The following is a 19824-nucleotide window of genomic DNA, read 5'->3' as shown; positions in this document are numbered from 1 at the left end:
CTGAACTTCCGGGCTCTATTGATAACTATGTAAGTAGTAGGGTAGATGAGGTTAATTGTAAACAGGGGGTAATTGTAAGCAAATGCTGTGAGAAATACAAAACTGTCAATAAAAAAATTTTAATTCGAGGGAATATTTAATTTAACATGTTCTAACGTACAAAGCAGTTTGGCGCCAAATAGGAGCAACGGCTTAGTTGTGAACGAAAGTTTTGTAAAAGTCAAAAAAAAAAAAAAAAAGTTGAGAAAGAATTTTGCTTCACCTTCATTTCTGGCATTGTAAGTAAACGTACAGTGCTATTATTTTTAAGAATATGTTGTTTTTATGAGTAATGTATAGTAGTTAACGTTTATTACAATGGTTTTTGACATCTCCCATAACTCATTTCATTAAATTATGACGTGTTTACATTTGCCCCATCGTTTTAATTGCTTGGGGGTTATTGTAAACATGTTTTGCTATAGCTACATTTCATACTTTTCAGTAATCAAAGAGCCCCAGCCAAACTACTCTGTAGAGAATTTAGAGAGGGTTGTCACAGATGTGAAAAATAGTAACTAAAGTTATCGTGAAGCTCTGGAGAGGTATATATCGTCATATATCAAAGGCTAAAGGGACGAAATGTACCAGTGACCAAAATTAGAGTTGGAAGGAGTACAGCTCTTTCTTCTGAAACAGAACAAAAAATCTTCAGTGTCTGATAGCCCGTGTGATAATTGGTATTTACAATTACCCCCCTCTCAAAAGGGTAAATGTAAACAGGTGGGGTAAATGTAAACTAGAAATTAAAAGATGAAAAAAGTCAACCTTATTATTTTAAACCCATTTTCAGGGAAAAGAAAGATATAAAAATAACACAATGTTTGTCATGCTTACCGTTACTGAGGGTTGTGTAATGTTGAAATATATTTTGAAATCAGTAAAAAGTGTTTACAATTACCCTGGCCTACCTTACTGAAATCTCCTATCATACAGACATGAACGTTATGAGAACATCGGGAAACTAGGTTGGACTGTAACAGATATGAACATAAGCCAAAGACAAAGAACAACAGGATGGCGCTGATGATGCAAAATGTTCACCATAAAGCCATGCAAATACATTAAAGTAACAGATATTGCAAACTGACGAAAATTATTCAAGTAACATTCATGATGAAAATACTTTGGTGAGGAGTATCAAGGTTCAGAACAGAAGTTTGTCGCTTTCAAGGACTGTCTTTACGACTAAGTCTATTCATTTACAACTACATAAACCCGCTGAAACGCTTACTTAGACTGCAAATATGAGCCAATGGATACAGTAATATTGTTCACCGTTTAGAGAGTATACTGTCACAGTTATGGGCAACTTTCATGCAGTCTGCTTCCTTACATAGCATTCCACTCAAAATAATCAGCAAACTTATAGCTAGCTAGCTTCTCAATTGTTTCCTTCGAGAGAAGTTTTCCTCCCTCTTCCCAACCCGCCCACCCTCACACATATATAAAACACGTTACCATGGTAACAAAAGACTGGCTGTGTTTTGTACTGTGCTAGGCAGACAAATGCGGAGTACTGCTAGATACGTGACTACACAGATCCTTAGGAAGGGTTGCTAGGGGTTCAGAAAAGCTCTTGTATAAGGGCGGGGGAAGTGAAAAGAGGAAGAAAGGGATGAAGCAACTCCCGGGGCACATCCAGAGCCTGGACTCAAGTGGGAACGAAAGGATGGTGCTTGCTGTTCAATTTTGTATGGAGTTGGGAAAATTTTAGTTCCAACAGTGTAAGCCATTGATTCCCGTGAAATGAAAGAGATCGCTGCCAAGACATCCTGCAAGCTTCGTCAGTACACAGTAGCTCCAGCATTTTTAACATCAAATACACTGCATAAAAATTTTATATATTTATTATGCATGTTGTAGGTTTCGAAATTGGATTAGGATTAATAATAACATAGGCCTATTAATAATCACACGATGATCTGCTTCTAATCCCGCCACAGTAGAAATCTGGGCACTGTAAACGCACTTGTTGCACAAAAAAGTACATGAACAAAGTATTGACTGTGTGGGTTGATAATATACGTTTGACGGATTGGATGGATAGATGGATGGATGGATGGATGGATGATCACACAGAAGGACAGAAAGACAAATTGGAAGATGGTATGTAAACCTGGATGGGGGTGTGGATTAAACAGTGCGAGAGAGGAAGATTATTTTCAAGAATGCATGAATGGGTGCAAGAATTAATCATCCATATAAGTCTTTGTTCTTGCTGTTTAGTGAACTGTCCAAACACACATTTGGACCTCATAAGTACACTAATAAGGCGTCACTCATGAAGCAATTAAGCCAGGAGATGTGATGGTTTATATATATATTTTTTTCACATATATATGTATGTATGTATGTATGTATGTAAGTATGTATCTATATATGTATGTATGTACCGGTATGTTTTCTTGTTTTTTGTAGTGAATACTGCCGGTGTTTAGTGGTCAAATGTTCAACCTGAAAGTTATTTATGTCCTTAAAATATTTAATTATTTTATCACCATTAATATACATAAAGTGTAAGAGACTTGCTGACGATATGGCGTTGTTACCAGGAGAGGAGATGATACTAAGGAATACAACTCTATATACACTCCCGACCAGACGAAATTGATGCAACTATTGGCAAACTTAATCATGACTTGAATCAAGTTTCTTCATGGGCGAATAAGTTCGGACTTAGGTTAAATGATGTAAGTCACGAGCTATAATAATTGGACATAAGATACTACTGAACACAATGAACAACAGACACATCCCAATTATTACAGTAAATAATGCCACTATTCCGTACCATTCCGTCGTCATTTTCTTGGACGAAAATTAAAATTGGGAATGCCAAATAAAGGAAATATCCAAGAGAATGTGCTATACCATGCATTCTCTTAACCCATTCAGAAACTTCCTCCCGCCAGAATTAAAACAGACTTTAGTGCAAACCCTCGTACTACCACTGTTTGACTATTGCGACGTAATGCTTACAGACTTGACAACTGAACGTTCGAATAAGCTGCAGCGTGTGCACAATATGTGTGTCAGATTCATCAGTAATGCTCACAAATTTGACCATATTACACCCTCGTTCAAATCTTTATCCTAGCAGCAACTTAATAACCGTAGAACACTTCATTCGCTGTCTCTTCTGTTTCGAGTTCTTCACACTTCTATTCCAAATTATCTTCGTTCCCGGTTTAACTACTTTTCCTCCAATCACAATCTAAACACCAGGTCACAGGAGAGCCAAATCCTAGCAATTCCTGCCCATAGAACATCCCACTATTCATCCTCTTTTACTGTCTCATTCTCCCGTGAATGGAATTCTCTACCTCAGAAGATTAGTGACTGCCAGACAATAACCACTTTCAAGAAAAGGCTAAACTATTTCTTATGGGCGCAGTCAAATTGAAGCTATAATAATTGTGATCGAGTTTAATAATTTAATTTAACTTAGGTATGACTATTTTTACTATTATTAATATTATTATAATAATTGTTACATAATTATTATTTGTTGTTATGAAGATAAAAAGTATTGTAATTTTATTATATTAATTAAGTATTATATTGTATTGTAGTATTGTATTGCTTTGTATTGTACTAATTATGTTACATTCATAGCAATGTAGTAATTTCCTATCATACTGGTTGAGTGCAAGAGAAGGCCGAATGGCCTTAACTCTGCCAGTTAAAATAAATTATTATTATTATTATTATTATTATTATTATTATTATTATTATTATGCTACTGAAGCTAAATGATAGCTGTGAGTAGTATAGAATAAAGATAAATGCCAACAAGACGAAGACCATGGTCATAGGAAGAAAAGTAAAGAAGGTTAACTTGCGAATTCTACTAAATGAGGCACCAGAGCAAGTGAACAGCTTCAAATACTTGGGATGTACTATAAGCAGTAACATGAGCTACTGCCAAGAAGTCAAAAGGAGAATAGCAATGGCCAAGGAAGCTTTAATTTGAGAAAGGAGCATCTTCTGCGGACCTCTGGAAAAAGAACTAAGAAACAGACTGGTGAAGTGCCTTGTGTGGAGTGTAGCATTGTATGGGGGCAGAAGCGTGGATATTACGGCGAAGTAAAGAGAAGCGACTAGATGCATTTGAAATGTGGATATGGAGAAGGATGGAGCGTGTGAAATGGACAGACAGAATAAGAAACGAAGCTGTGTTGGAAAGAGTAGATCAAGAAAGAATAATGCTGAAACTGATCAGAAGGAGGAAAAGGAATTGGCTGGGTCACTGGCTGAGAAGAAACTGTCTTCAGAAGGATGCACTGGAAGGAATGGTGAACGGGAGAAGACTTCCGGGTAGAAGAAGATATAGGATGATAGAAGACATTAAGATATATGAATCATATGAGGAGACGAAGAGGAAGGCAGAAAATAGGAACGACTGGGGAATGCTGGGTTTGTAGTGAAAGACCTGCTCTTGGACAGAACACTATGAATGAATGAATAGCATATATTCTCAAGAATTATATTCCTAACATTGCTTAAGATCTTTGCGATTTTCAATGTCACTCATGTTGATACGCAAGGCTGTAGACTGTCATTATCTTGCATAATATTTACTTATTCCTCCTTACAGCTCATACATTTTGTTAAGACACTCCCTCACTCTTCCTACAGAGTTTCGCACGAAATCGGATGGGTCTACTTACTAATTACAGCGGAATGAGTTAGTTTTTGCTTTTGAATTCGGTAGACACACGCCCGACCTTCCCATCTAGTCCTACCCCCGCCACGGAAACGTTGTTCCCGTACTCCACATCGAGAGTGTCTTGACAAAATGCATGAGCTCTACTTTGTTGGGAACCGATCATTTTGCGGACACACAAGAGGGCTGAAATAGTGTTATTCATTATTATAATTTGAAATAGATCAAAGTAGATCCTAAAAATGTTAAGTTCGGATTATGGTCCATTAGTTTATTATTAATTAAAATTCATATAGCACCATGTAATATCCGTGCCACAAAGAGGCATTGCATTGATTATTTTATTTGCTATGTACAAATTACATTTTTAATCAGCTCTGTGCGTGATAAAGATGTAGCTCCGCTAGTAGCTAGCATTCAGATTAGCCTATATATTAATTAAACTCAGAAATTTAATTATAAAATCAAACGTCATCACACTGTAACCTCGATATATCAGGCGTTCTTGACAGAGAAATTTTCATGTAACATTTACTTCTACTGAAAAATATTTGAAATACATATTATAATAATAATAATAATAATAATAATAATAATAATAATAATCATCATAATCATAATCATAATAAAACAATAATAATAATAATAATAATAATAATAATAATAATAATAATAATAATACTTTATTGCGAGAACAAAGCTACATATTGATTTTTTTATATAAGAACTCTCTAGCACCCCCAGAAAGAGTAAGTTACATACTCTTACTCATGGGGATTCCACATAAGTCAATGTTAAAACATTTTCTTGAATAACAGAGTAAAAAGTAATAAAAAAGAAGAAGAAAAACATCGAAATAATTGAACTATAAATGTTCTCTGTTAACAGCAATTTTTAATAGATTTTTTTAAAAATAAGAAGCACCAGCAAATTGAATGTGTGGGAATTTATCTATTACCATGTTATAAAGTCTTGGACCAAAGTTGCTACTGTGATTATATGCTACAGTTGTTGTACATTTAGGAACTGCCAAGCATATGTTGTCTGAACTTTTGGTTTTATATTTACGTGAATATAAATTAGGGCCTAAATACATTTCGCTTTTTATGTACGAAATTCAGTAATATATTGTTATAAATTTGATGGAAGTCAAATACTTTAAATTCTGAATACAGCAGCTCTGAAGGATAATCAAGAGGTTTATTAAGACATATTTTTTTTATTTTCATTTTCATTATTCAGTAGTTGTTATTTATATTATTATATAAATCAAATGTTTTGGTGAGCAAAGTTTCCAACGGTCATGATTTACGCCGTACACATTATTTAGATATGTCTCTTGTTCCCTTGAGGTACGCTTGGATGCTGGTGACAACAGGGGAGATGGTTACGTGACGCGTGGTGAACGATGAGCTTCACTGCGAAGCGATTGCTGAATTACGGACAGTTGCATACATTAAAGGAGCTATCAAATGAAATAATAATGCTGTTCGTGCAACATGAAACTATCTTGACAAGTTACACATCCTCTTGAATGTAGCATGCAAAGAACGTTTCTATAATCTTGCTATAAAACGGAGCGCAATCATATTTGTTCGATGAAAAGCATTTGATGTCTCATAAAAATTTATAGGCATCAATATTGAAATGTTCTATCTCGATTGTCATAATATAAAAACAAATATTGAACACATTATTTTGTGTGCAAACACAGGGGATGAGCGTGATTCAGAAAACTGTCAAATAACAGGAAGAAGACTATTGCAAAAATAAACAAAGAAGTGAGACGAGGGTTCCCCCTCTCTCCGCTAGTGTTTAACGTATTTATTGACGAAGTCGTGAGAATATGGATGACGAAATTAGATGAACATTTTAAAATTAATAATATATTCTTAGACACATTATTGTTCGCTGACGATCAAGTTTTAATTCGCAGCTCAGAAAATAATATGCAAAGAGCCTTATTCAAATTAAATTAAATAAGGAAAAATTATTACTCTTTAATCACTTCTCCTAATAAATAAAAGTGTTTGCATTTAGAGGATCGGAAACAATAAGAGCTAAAATTATATTAGAAGGAAAATTTATTGAAAAGATCATCTGTTTCAATTACCTCGGTTGCAACATATCATATTTGAAAAACGGAGATTTTATAAATAAAATAAATAAATTCAATTACAATTACAATAAGAAGATGTTTAAACACTACGCGGAAAGACACAAAAAATAAATTTTACAAAGTGGTAGCAGTTCCTATGTCGATATATGGTGTAAAATTTTGGGTTCTAAATGAGAAATAAGAACGCACAATAGAAGCTGTAGAAATGATATTTTTGAGAGGTGTGGCTGGATATACTTTATGGGATAGAAAAAGAAATGATGACATTCAAAAGAACTCAAAATATTCAATTTAACAGAAAAAATATCTCAATATAGGAACGATTGGATGGAGCATGTAGAACGGATGGAAGATGACCACATTCCAAAATTGATTTTAAATTATAAACCGAAATGTGTAAGAAATGTTGGCAGACCGAGAAGGAGATGGACACAACAGTTGTAATTCATGAGACCGGAACGAGCCAGATATGGTTTAAGCCCTGAAGCTGATGATGATGATGATGATGATGATCATGATTATCATGATGATCATGATACATTTATGTTGTAAAATTAACACTTTGTCAAAAGCATATTACTAAAGCAAACGCAAGAATTTAAAATATGAGTATATTTTAACTAAAGTAAATGTTTACTTTCGCAGGGTTCAAACATGACTCACAGTATCAGAGTATATATTTACATACACTAGCTTCGCAATAATAGATATAAGTAGGTCTACAAATAAGTAAAGGTATAGGCCTACCACTAAGTAAGTTACCTAACGTTTGGAGAAATTTCACCAGAAATAAAATATATAGAATGAAGAAATGAGGGAGAATTATTAAAGAACAATAAAGCAAAATTTGGTGAAACCAGCACAAACCTACTATAATGAATATATATTTCCTATATAATTATGAAAACCTCTGATCGAGATTCTGACTGTTTATTTATTTATTTATTTATTTATTTAACCTGGTAGAGATAAGGCCATCAGGCCTTCTCTTTCCCCTCTACCAGGGGATTACAACTATAATATTAAGAATACAATTACATTATTGCTGTGTTACATCAGTGGTCATCAACATGCGCTGAAATGCGTAAAAGGTAAGGAGTGTCTCGGAATATGCAACGTCATACAGGAGAGAGAGAGAGACAGAGAGAGAGAGAGCATATCCGCCAGCAGCCCCACGATAGTGCAATGTTATATCCGCTGGTAAGAGACGCTAGCCCGAGGGCGTACTGTGCTGATGATCGCTGTATTACATTTATTATCAGGCAGTACATCTCACTTGACTAGAGTACAGCATCGATTATCCGAATACCGATCAACCGAAACATCGGTTAACCGAAAGCTTTCGAGTCGGCAAATTTGAATTTGCGCGCGCGCCATGTAGAAGTTTCGCTAGCGCTGTTAGTGGCATAAAAACAAGTCTCAGCTCTGAAGCAAGTTTGGACTTCTTTTCCTAAACTTTAGGGTACTTTAATTGCCGTTTTGAACTTGTCAAACTAGGCTAGTCAGTTCTCTGTGTTACTTGTAAGAAGTGTGATTACAATATATATACTGTATGTAGAGTTTTGTGTTTAATATCAGTGTTTCTTTGTTTCATACTGCTCCTATGACACCGGTACAATTTATTTTCGTAAATAATCGGTTATCCGAAAAGTCAGTTATCCGAACACCCCCCCCCGTCCTCAATTGTTTCGGATAATCGATGGCTCTACTCTACTGTATATATGTCAGAGGAAGAACAAATGTTTGTATAGGCTACATTGTAACTCGGATTAGTGAACTATGTATATTACTATATATGATATATGTAATGGCAGTGATATATGTAATGGCGAGGGAAACGAACTGGCTACCTTACCCCATTATCTCCTGGCTTAGTTATCACACGAGTATTACTTATGAGGTTGCTACCTATCTTCGTTCAGTTGACTAAACATAAAATCCCACCTTTCTATATATCCTCCAGCTATTTATATTTCAGCAGATTTCTATCGCAGAGTATGTTTGGAAGTTTTTCGTTAGTCATCCTCTATATACATTCCGATCAATGATTTTTACTTTAAAATTTTTTCTAGAAATTTATGTTTAGACATTTTCAAATATTTATGATTTTATCTGATGCACGGGTTCGATTTCCGGCGGGGTCAGAAATGTTCATGTAAAATGTCTACCTCGGGACTAGGAAAGATGGCGGTGCACAACTTCTAATCACTAAATTGTGCACCGATACGCCTGGGTTAAATCCCAAATATCTCCGCAGTGCATATGAAGAGACGGCATATGTCATTGTTGATAGTGATTCGTCCGTCGGATGGGAATGTTAAGCACCCCTTGGTGCTATTCGACAGGAGTAGACTACGTGCCGGCACCGGGTTTCCCATTCTCCCTTCCTCATTATCATCCTCATCTATTACCTACACTACACTTAAACGAACACTTACACATACACTCGCCCTAGTACACGACATAACTCTTAACAGATACACATCATGCATAACGTAGCCCGCTGAAGTGTTGTGCAACTTCAAAATGCGTCACAGTCCTGTTTTCTATCCGCAGTATGCGGAACTCAAATCACGCAAGTGAAGTGAGTAGGCATTAGACACACACACACACACACACACACACACACAAATATTATTTATGCATAGTGAATATCTCTTCAGAAATTTACACTTTCCGCTTATCGTACCTCTTAGAAAACTAATTTTCATAACTTTTTGTCACAACAAGAGTCACCAAACCTTGCAAAACTCTACGATTCTCTTATGTCAAGTTCATCCTGAAATATGTTAGCATAGCAAGGGAGTATAGATATATTACAAGAAGTGATATGAACTGGTGTGAAACACATAGGCTTATTGTTATTTTTTTATTCATATAAACTATCCGTGGTTTTCCTCAGTATCGAGACTTTACGATCTCTATCAATGCAATGTTCACTTTTTTACATTCTGTTCATAATTTCTCTGATTTCATTTATCCATGTGTTGATATTATAGTAATTTGGTTTCTTGTGACTTGTGGATTTTGTGAATTACTTAACAATCTTACCATGCTGCATGATGTAGTAGCAGTAGTATAATTTAATTAACAACGTTTTCAAGCACAGACGTAATTTCTCTTCTTTACCCTTCTTTAACCTACTTTCAGGGTCTTACAAGCCAGTGGCTGTAAAAGAGGGTAATTATTATGGATCAGACGCGAGGCATGGATAGTGGAGCAACTTCCCTTGTGAAGGATCAGCTTGGCACAGGAACAATCTTTTAAAGACTAAACGAACACATATACAGGCTGGAAGTGAAATACCTTTCAGATTGAAAGGGACGATAGGGTACACGTAAATGAATAGAAAACCTATATTACGTTCTGTGATTAAATGCACGGTTAACAACAAAATTAAGTTTGAAGTTTCAGAAGTCCGGAAAGATCGTCGCTAATACACTCTACTCGTGATAGAGATTTAAGAGGTCAACGAACTCGGTGAGTCTCCGTACGCAAGCTGCTCTCTGCCAAGAGACGTTACCACTCGCTCGCTTCGCGTAATGGCTTGAACTTAGGTTTTTTTAATTAAATTCACACGAAAACCGTGCACGCTATTGAAATACACCAAAGGAATACATTATTTTTTATTAAATTTTCTATGACCAGCCTCATGGTCTAGTGGTTAGAGCTTCTGGCTATTGCTCCTTCATAAGGTCCCGGGTTCGATTCCCGGTTAGAGCACAGGAAGTTTTCCTTCAAAGGGATTATTCCTGTGTTCGTTCATGGTCTGGAATTAAGGTTACGTTTAGATTTAAGACCTCTCCTAGCACCACATAATAATAATCATCCTATCATATCAGGATAATGTAACTCCGCCTTCTTGGCGCCTCAACCTCAGAAGTGGGTTACAACTAAGCCAATGCCAGGAGAGAAGACCAGAAATGTCGAAAAGACAACCTGGTGACATTGGTGAAAAAAAACAAGGATTTCCTATCGATATGGACAAAAATCACGATCCTACTTGCAATAGTTATCGAATAAGAGACTGTTAATAATTTGGGAAATAACATTTTGTTTCTGAAAAAAAGAAAAACCTATGAATTTTCCACCAATATGATACTATAGTTCTTTTGTTACATAGAACATGAGCTATTCGCTCTGGAAATCTGCAAGGCTATTTTACTTCCAACCTGTATAGGCAACAGACAGAACGTTCGGGTAGGTGGAAAGTAAATTGCAATCAGGCATTCGCCTTTGAGAGTGAGAAAACACCAGATTGGCCGTCCTCGAGATTTGAAGCGGAGCCTCCCTAATGAAAGTCCGAGACAATACAGCCTCGACCATCCCGCACGATACAGACGTAATTAAACGTCGAAATTCTGTATGGGCAGGGATTGCCGACAAATTTACAAATATATACAAGAATTGCTCGTTTAATAGTATTTGATTTAACACACTATAGACAACAAATAGGTAAGCAGAGATTGCACTGAAATTGAAGGGGTCAGAGCCATAGTGGGCCTTGGCGAAAACAAGGGTTAAAATTAAGGGTTACCATAATCCAATGAAACATATAACAAATAATATAAAATGCTTACTTACTTACAAATGGCTTTTAAGGAACCCGAAGGTTCATTGCCGCCCTCACATAAGCCCGCCAGCGGTCCCTATCCTGTGCAAGATTAATCCAGTCTCTATCATCATATCCCACCTCCCTCAAATCCATTTTAATATTATCCTCCCATCTACGTCTCGGCCTCCCTAAAGGTCTTTTTCCCTCCGGTCTCCCAACTAACACTCTATATGCATTTCTGGATTCGCCCATACGTGCTACATGCCCTGCCCATCTCAAATGTCTGGATTTAATGTTCCTAATTATGTCAGGTGAAGAATATAATGCGTGCAGTTCTGTGTTGTGTAACTTTCTCCATTCTCCTGTAACTTCATCCCGCTTAGCCCCAAATATTTTCCTTAGCACCTTATTCTCAAACACCCTGAACCTATGTTCCTCTCTCAGAGTGAGAGTCCAAGTTTCACAACCATACAGAAGAACCGGTAATATAACTGTTTTATAAATTCTAACTTTCAGATTTTTCGACAGCAGACTGGATGATAAGAGCTTCTCAACCGAATAATAACACGCATTTCCCATATTTATTCTGCGTTTAATTTCCTCCCGAGTGTCATTTATATTTGTTACTGTTGCTCCAAGATATTTGAATTTTTCCACCTCTTCGAAGGATAAATTTACAATTTTTATATTTCCAATTCGTACAATATTCTGGTCACGAGACATAATCATATACTTTGTCTTTTCGGGATTTACTTCCAAACCGATCGTTCTACTTGCTTCAAGTAAAATTTCCGTGTTTTCCCTAATCGTTTGTGTATTTTCTCCTAACATATTCACGTCATCCGCATAGACAAGAAGCTGATGTAACCCGTTAAATTCCAAACCCTGCCTGTTATCCTGAACTTTCCTAATGGCATATTCTAGAGCGAAGTTAAAAAGTAAAGGTGATAGTGCATCTCCCTGCTTTAGCCCGCAGTGAATTGGAAAAGCATCAGATAGAAACTGACCTATACGGACTCTGCTGTATGTTTCACTGAGACACATTTTAATTAATCGAACTAGTTTCTTGGGAATACCAAATTCAATAAGAATATCATATAATACTTCCCTCTTAACCGAGTCATAAGCCTTTTTGAAATCCATGAATAACTGATGTACTGTACCCTTATACTCCCATTTTTTCTCCATTATCTGTCGAATACAAAAAAATCTGATCAATAGTCGATCTATTACGCCGAAAACCACACTGATGATCCCCAATAATTTCATCTACGTGCGGAGTTAATCTTCTCAAAAGAATATTGGACAAAATTTTGTACGACATCAACAAAAGTGATATTCCTCGAAAGTTACCACAGTTGGTTTTGTCCCCCTTTTTAAAAATAGGTACAATTATGGACTCCTTCCATTGTTCTGGTACAATTTCCTTTTCCCAAATAGCAAGTGCAAGTTTATAAATTTCGCTATATAATGCACTCCCACCCTCATGTATTAATTCTGCTGGAATTTGATCGATACCTGGAGACTTGTACTTTTTCAGATTTTCTATCGCAATTTCGACTTCTGAAATCGTGGGTTCGGGTATAAATGGCTCAGCAGTTTGTATTTCAATTTCGTCCCGATCATTTCTATTTGGCCTATGTACATTCAGTAGTTGCGCAAAATAGTTTTTCCATCTGTTTAGGATTGATGGAGAGTCTGCAAGCAAGTCACCATTCTCATCCTTGATCACGTTTACCCTTGGCTGATATCCGTTCTTAAATTCCTTTATACCCTTATATAAATCTCGAATGTTTTTATTCTTATATAAAATGTGCACATTAAAACTTAATTATATGTCAATCTTCATGAAATTGTGGTATTTACTTAACTTTAACACTTGCTTTCTCAGTTTTTAACAAATGGCGCTTGGCCCACTATGGCTCTGAACCCTTCAATTATACATGATTATCAGACCGACGTAAGGAACTAAGACAATTTGAAGGAAGTGTAAGCAACCTCAAATAAAAGGTGAACAGAGATAGTAGTCCTATGACTGTACGAGCGAAGACGATATTTCAGGCCTTGAGAGGATTCTCCCAGTTCTTAGAGAACAATGGAGAGCAATTCTGTCATCAATAAGATCAACTCCTTTCCACTCGCGCCACTGCACTCCATTTCGTGAAAGATGTTGCACGCCACGAGGAAGTCTGCCTAACACTTAGACAGCACTTCATCCTCTCTCCTGCACTACTGAATTACATCACTGTCGTAACGAACTGCGTCCAAATTGGTTTAAATGTACTAAATTGTTGGTACTTGTTACTTCCTAGTGACCAAAAGAAAAAGCATAGCTTCATGCGCTAGGTTTTCTCAGTAGATAATCCAAATTACAAAAGGACGTCGGTCGTCAAACAAGCTGCCGCATAGTAGTAGAAAGTCTGTCTGTATGCATTGTTTTCTCATTATTTATGTAGACATGAAGTAAACCATAATGGTGTAGATTACATATACATGGTCATCATTTTGTTTTTACTAACATTTCTAATATTAATCTGGCTATACCTTTGGATTAACGCTTGAGAACCGCAAACAGTATGTTATCCCATTCCATGACCGGAATTTGATGATACTAGAGTAAAATACAAACAAATCACTTTAAAAGTATAGGAGGGAAGAAAAGTAGTGCATCCATTTACACAAACTGGGAACTATTACGATTTTTAGTTTGATAAATAATTTTCGTAAGTTTTTATTTACTCAAAATACAATACAGTATTAATAATAAGTGTTTTACTCACTAACTGAAATATCCATCATTAGGCAGTGTATAGTACACTGTCTACAGCATATTAGCATACAATATGGAGAGTGCATTTAAATTGAAAAATAATAAAAATCTAGATATTTAAACAAATTGTTGAAAATGATGGCCGTTCATTTCGATACAAGCTTCAGTTACTTTGGGTACATCTTATCGAAAACGTTTTTAAGCATATCTTCTCAAATTGAATGTATTGTTTCTTGAATGTAATTATTTAATTCTTCCATTGTTGTAGGATGTTTAAAAAACACAATTATTTTACAGTAACCTCAAAAGAAATAATCCAAAGTATCAGTCGACATGAGGGACCATAATCCTGTGCCTCTTGAAATAATTCTGTACCTACTCTACAACAGAGTACCTGACTTACGTATTGTAAATTCAATATTCACTTCTGCTCAATTCGCACAGATAAATTTACTCAGATTGCTGTTTACTGTCCGTCCAAGTAGTTATGTCGAAGGGTCGTAGAAAGGGGGGAAACCTCGTGACAGTTACTTAACGAGGCCCTTTTAATTAAATTATTTTAAACAGTTGTATAATATTACGTATACGTCCAATTCTTGACTGCAAATGTTTTCAGAAAAGAGGTGACAGCCCAGCCACTAGCCTTTACAGAGGGGCCGGCAGAAACGTGTGGGGGAAACCGGGAAGCGACGTAACCAAACGGACACAGTACCTGTGCGAAAATATGATTCAATAATGCATGCGTCCACACCTGTGGAGTAACGGCCAGCGCGTCTGGCCGCGAAACCAGGTGGCCCGGGCTCGAATCCCGGTCGGGGCAAGTTACTTAGTTGAGGTTTTTTCCGGGGTTTTCCCTCAATTCAATACGAGAAAATGCTGGGTAACTTTCGGTGCTGGACCCCGGACTCATTTCACCGGCATTATCACCTTCATTTCATTCAGACGCTAAATAACCTGAGATGTTGATACAGCGTCGTAAAATAACAAAATAAAAAAATAATAATGAATGCACTTTATTCACTGGAAAATACGACCATATTTCTGGAGCGTACTATACTCACTCAGTACTGTATACTGTGACCGTTCCATATGCGGCCTTGGTTCTTTGTGGAGTACGGTGGAAGTTTATTAGTAGAAGGGGTGGGAGGGAAGTACATTCAAAAACTGAGGTACAATAAAAATTGAAGTAAAAATAAAATTATGTCATTGTATATTATAATTAATTCGTTATTTTCGGTCTTTCACTGCAAACCCAGGATTTTTTAATCTTTCCTATGTTTCGCATTCCTCTTCGTCTCCACAAACGATTCATATAATTTGAATGTTGTATAGCATGTGATTGATAAGCCGCAATTTTTATTATTTATCAGCTGAAAAGTAAGTAATGTCTTGAATAATTATAAGGGATAAGTTGTTCCTTTGTCGGTTATCGAACTCGGGACTTCTGCCTAAGCGCGCCAACGCTCTACCGACTGACGTACCCAGGAACTGTACCAGACCCCAGCTTAATTATTCTCATTATAACCACATACCTCAAGTGGGTAGGAAGAACATCAGAGCCAAGCATTGAGTGCACAATTTCTGTGCGACTCAAATTTGTGGTTTTCTGTTAACAAATAGTAAACATGTATTATACAAATCTGGCTTTCAGGTATAACTCCCTGTAAAGCTGACTCGAATAATTTCAAGAGAAAAATTGTTCCAAGGCAGGGTATCGTACCCGGGACCTTTGACTCAGCGCGCCAACGCTCTACCGACTGAGCTACCCAGGAACTGTAAAAGACTCCGGCTCAATTATTTCCTTTATATCCATATAACCTTTCAAGTCTCGAGGGACACAGTTCTTTACAAGTAGAAAATAATGAGTTGATTTCAAATGTTTACAATGTATTGAAATTTACAGGGTGGAACTGTGAATATTAAGTGAGCCAATAAAATACATTAAAATAAATAAAAACCTATTATCGCTTTGTAATGAAGTGCATGGTCAATTAGAAAAGTATACTGAAATTATGCATGGTTTGACAACAGCGCATCGCTAGCTCACATACGAATACATTTATATGCACTCGGTCTGAAAAGCAGTAGTATTGCCTGACTTTCTATGGTAGGAAATAACGATACGTGTTAATTTTTTTAATCTTTTATTTATTTTGCAAAATATCGTCCATTTTTTAACATGAAAGGGATAAGTAATTTGTTATCAGTTGCTCTAATGATAAGAGTGAAAATCAGAATCGTGAGGATAATATTAATGGAGTAAAACAGTGCGAACATTTACGGAAAAAAAAAAAAATTTCTGAGAAAGGTGTTCATTTGGAACTAATATGGTATGAGAATAATTTTTTGTTGTGCTCACTATCCTAGGAATAAACTGTTAAAATCTGCACAATTATATTGCATCCACCCTGTATGTTGTTGTCTGTTGTTTAGTTAACTGTACGGAGATATCTTTGAACCTCATAAGTGACACCAATAAGGCATCAACCATGAGGCACTTAAGGCAGGAGATAATGAAGTATGGTGGCCAGTTTTCTTCACGCTCCATTGTATACATCGCAAACTAGTAACAGATTACACTAATCAGGCTTCATTTGTATAAAAACAATAAATTGTTCTTCCTCCGTCACATATCGTCAAGTGAGATGTACTCCCGGACGTACATGTATATATCTGCCAGAACCTCAATCAGAGGTATACTCCGTACACAAGGTGATGCACGAGGATTTACCGTCCTTTACGGAGCTTATTTCCGAAGACATTCTCAACAAAAAATGTCAAATAAACATGGATCCTATTTCCAATATTTACAGAGTTACGTTTCGTTATTGGAACGCATTGCTGTGAACTCGTGATCTTGGTCAGCGTGCATCAGCAGTCAGCGCGAGCTCTACGGAAATCAAAGATAGCCGTATGCAGTTACGTAGAGCGACGAGTGCCGTTCACAAGCGTGCGGCCAAGTGTACTCAAGCGGACGGCGACATTTTTTAAAATGTGTTGTAAACTCTCTAAGACTGTAAATTAGGATGCAAAATTGAACTGCAAATAATTAAGTCGGTGGAAGTGATGTGATTTATAATAATTGTTGTAATAAGTGCGTAAGAATAATGTAATCTTCTAATTAAAAACAGAAAAATATGTTTGCACGAAGCAATTAAGGAGTTCAGAGCACATTTTTAGCTTCAAAATACTTGAAAATTAAAGAAATGACACTTCTGAATGGTTCATTCTCTATTTGTATTATTCTTTTACTTCAAACTAAAGAAGAAACATATTTTACAAACAACTGGAAATTAGTGTAACTCTGAAAACACTGAGAACAGAAACTATGTTTATATGGCATTTTTTGATCAAAATTTCTTCAGAAATAAGCTCCGTAAAGGACGGTAAATCATTGTGAATCACCGTGTATAATGATTCCAAAAACAAACTTAGTAACAAGTAATTCTCAAATATACCACAGATTTTTTTTTTTCCTGTTTTTTTGTCTTTAGTGACATTGTAGCCACATGTTAACAATTTTATCACTATTTTTTTTATTTCTCTGGGTATGATAGTAAAGTACAAGTATATCTCTGAATACACGTAATATAATTAATGCTTGATAAAATATCACTTACGCTTTGAACTACCGTATGTATCAAGTTACATCAAATGCTTCAAGTTGTGCTCATGGCATGTGATACAATTTCCAAAATCTGATTAATATAAGCTTAAATTAGGTCTCAAAATACACCGCTGGTATTTCCAGGATGCTTAGTAGATTTAATAACCCTTTTCAAAAATAGAAGCTAATTAAAGGTAATTATTTGGTTATAACTATAACCAGTGTCAGGATTTCATGAATTCAAGTTATATGCGCAGGAATCAAAATATTACGTTTTCAATACCAGTAGCATCGGTTGTGTACAGATGTTGCATGAATCATACCTTAGCATTGCCCCAAGTCAATCATAGACGCCATAGGCTACGCTGGTAATGCACCTTCTAGCAAAACAGGAAATAATAGTACAACGTTCAGTTATATGTAGTTTTCTTTCCCAGTAGTGTCAGTGCAGTATAAAGAAGCAGTTGTGCAAAGTTTCGTTTTGTCGTTGTCATAATGCCAAAGAATAAAAACGTAAACAATGAAAAATCTAAACATATTATAAGTAAGTTCGGTGGGTGATACTTTCAGTTTACACGGAGAAAGGATTATATGTAAATTATGCAATTCAGAGGAACAAGTTGTGGGTAAATGGCACTTAGAACGGCACTTCAGTTCTGAAAAAACATAGAAGACATGCTCGAAGTGAAAAGATTCTATCGGATTTACAAAGATGGACGAATGAGAATTTCTGCAGGGATTTATGTAATACGATTCTGCGTGCAAATATTCCTTTTAATAAATTAGACAATGTACATTTTCGGTAATTTTTACGAAAATACACTAGGCAAGACATTTCTAGCGAGTCGACGCTCGTAAAAACTACTTTTCTTTTTTGTATGTAGACGTTCTAAAGAAAATTAGAGAAAATGTGGGTGAGAATAACATTTTTTTGTTAATATTGACGAAGCAACAGATGGCACTGAGAGGTTTGTATGTAGTAAATATAATAGTGGAAATCAATATTTCCCCTTCCTTACATATGTTCAGTGCCATTCTCACTAGTTGCTACTCTCTCTGCGACTTTATGCTTTACCTGCATAAGGATATCAGGCACATATCTTGCGATGTTACGAAAAGTAATGAATATAGGTAATTTTTCTTGTTATTAATATGACTGAACTTTCACACAAATTTAGTAGATATAAATACAAAATATATATTTTAAAAAGTTTATATTCAAAGTACTGACTAGTTGCAATGTTCAAACATGAGAGAGGCAACCAAGAATTACAAACCTCGTCTTATTCCATATTAAAAAAAAACTAATCGCAAGATATGTGCTCAAATCCTTAAGCGGTTTAAAATAGTGTGTCCTGCAATGTTCGAACATGAGAGAGGCAACCAAGACATTACAAACTTCGTCTTATTTGATATGAAAAACTAATCGCAAGGTAGATATATGCTGAAACATGAAGGGGTGGGAGAGGAGAACAGCCAATATTTTTTATAAGAAAGTGAAACAAACACGACAGGCCTTCTTCCGCAGAGCGAACATCGACGAATGTCGAACTTCGTCAAACTCGAGTAACTTGAATAGAACACAGAGCCTGTAATACTTGCATCATCCGTATAGTGACACAAATACTGTTACCGAGAATCTGCGATTTATTTGAATATTATGTGAAAAATATAATTATAGATATTTTCTTTCTGTAATTGGTAGGCCTATATAGTAACAGCTGTCATGTATTTTAGTATAATGTGATGTACCTATAATTACGTAGGCCTACATTTCTGTCGAAGTGTAATCATATTTTTGAAATGAAAATTACCTCTCCTTACAATTAAATAATACTTCACAAGATTTGTTCTAAAATCCTTACTCAGCTAAAAGCATGAAGGGTTGGTAGAGGAGTGTAAGAGAGGGCAGCGAACTTCAAGGGCACAGATCATACAAGGGGCAAGACCGAGCGAGCGAGACAGATCCGCTTCTTCAAAGCAGACTTCGGTTCTTGTCACGCTCGACAAACTTGAACCGAACATAGGGCATGAAATGCACGACACCAGTACCTACTATAGTATT

Source organism: Periplaneta americana, chromosome 5 (assembly GCF_040183065.1).
Source record: "Periplaneta americana isolate PAMFEO1 chromosome 5, P.americana_PAMFEO1_priV1, whole genome shotgun sequence".
Taxonomy (NCBI): domain Eukaryota; kingdom Metazoa; phylum Arthropoda; class Insecta; order Blattodea; family Blattidae; genus Periplaneta; species Periplaneta americana.
This window is presented reverse-complemented; position numbering follows the sequence as displayed.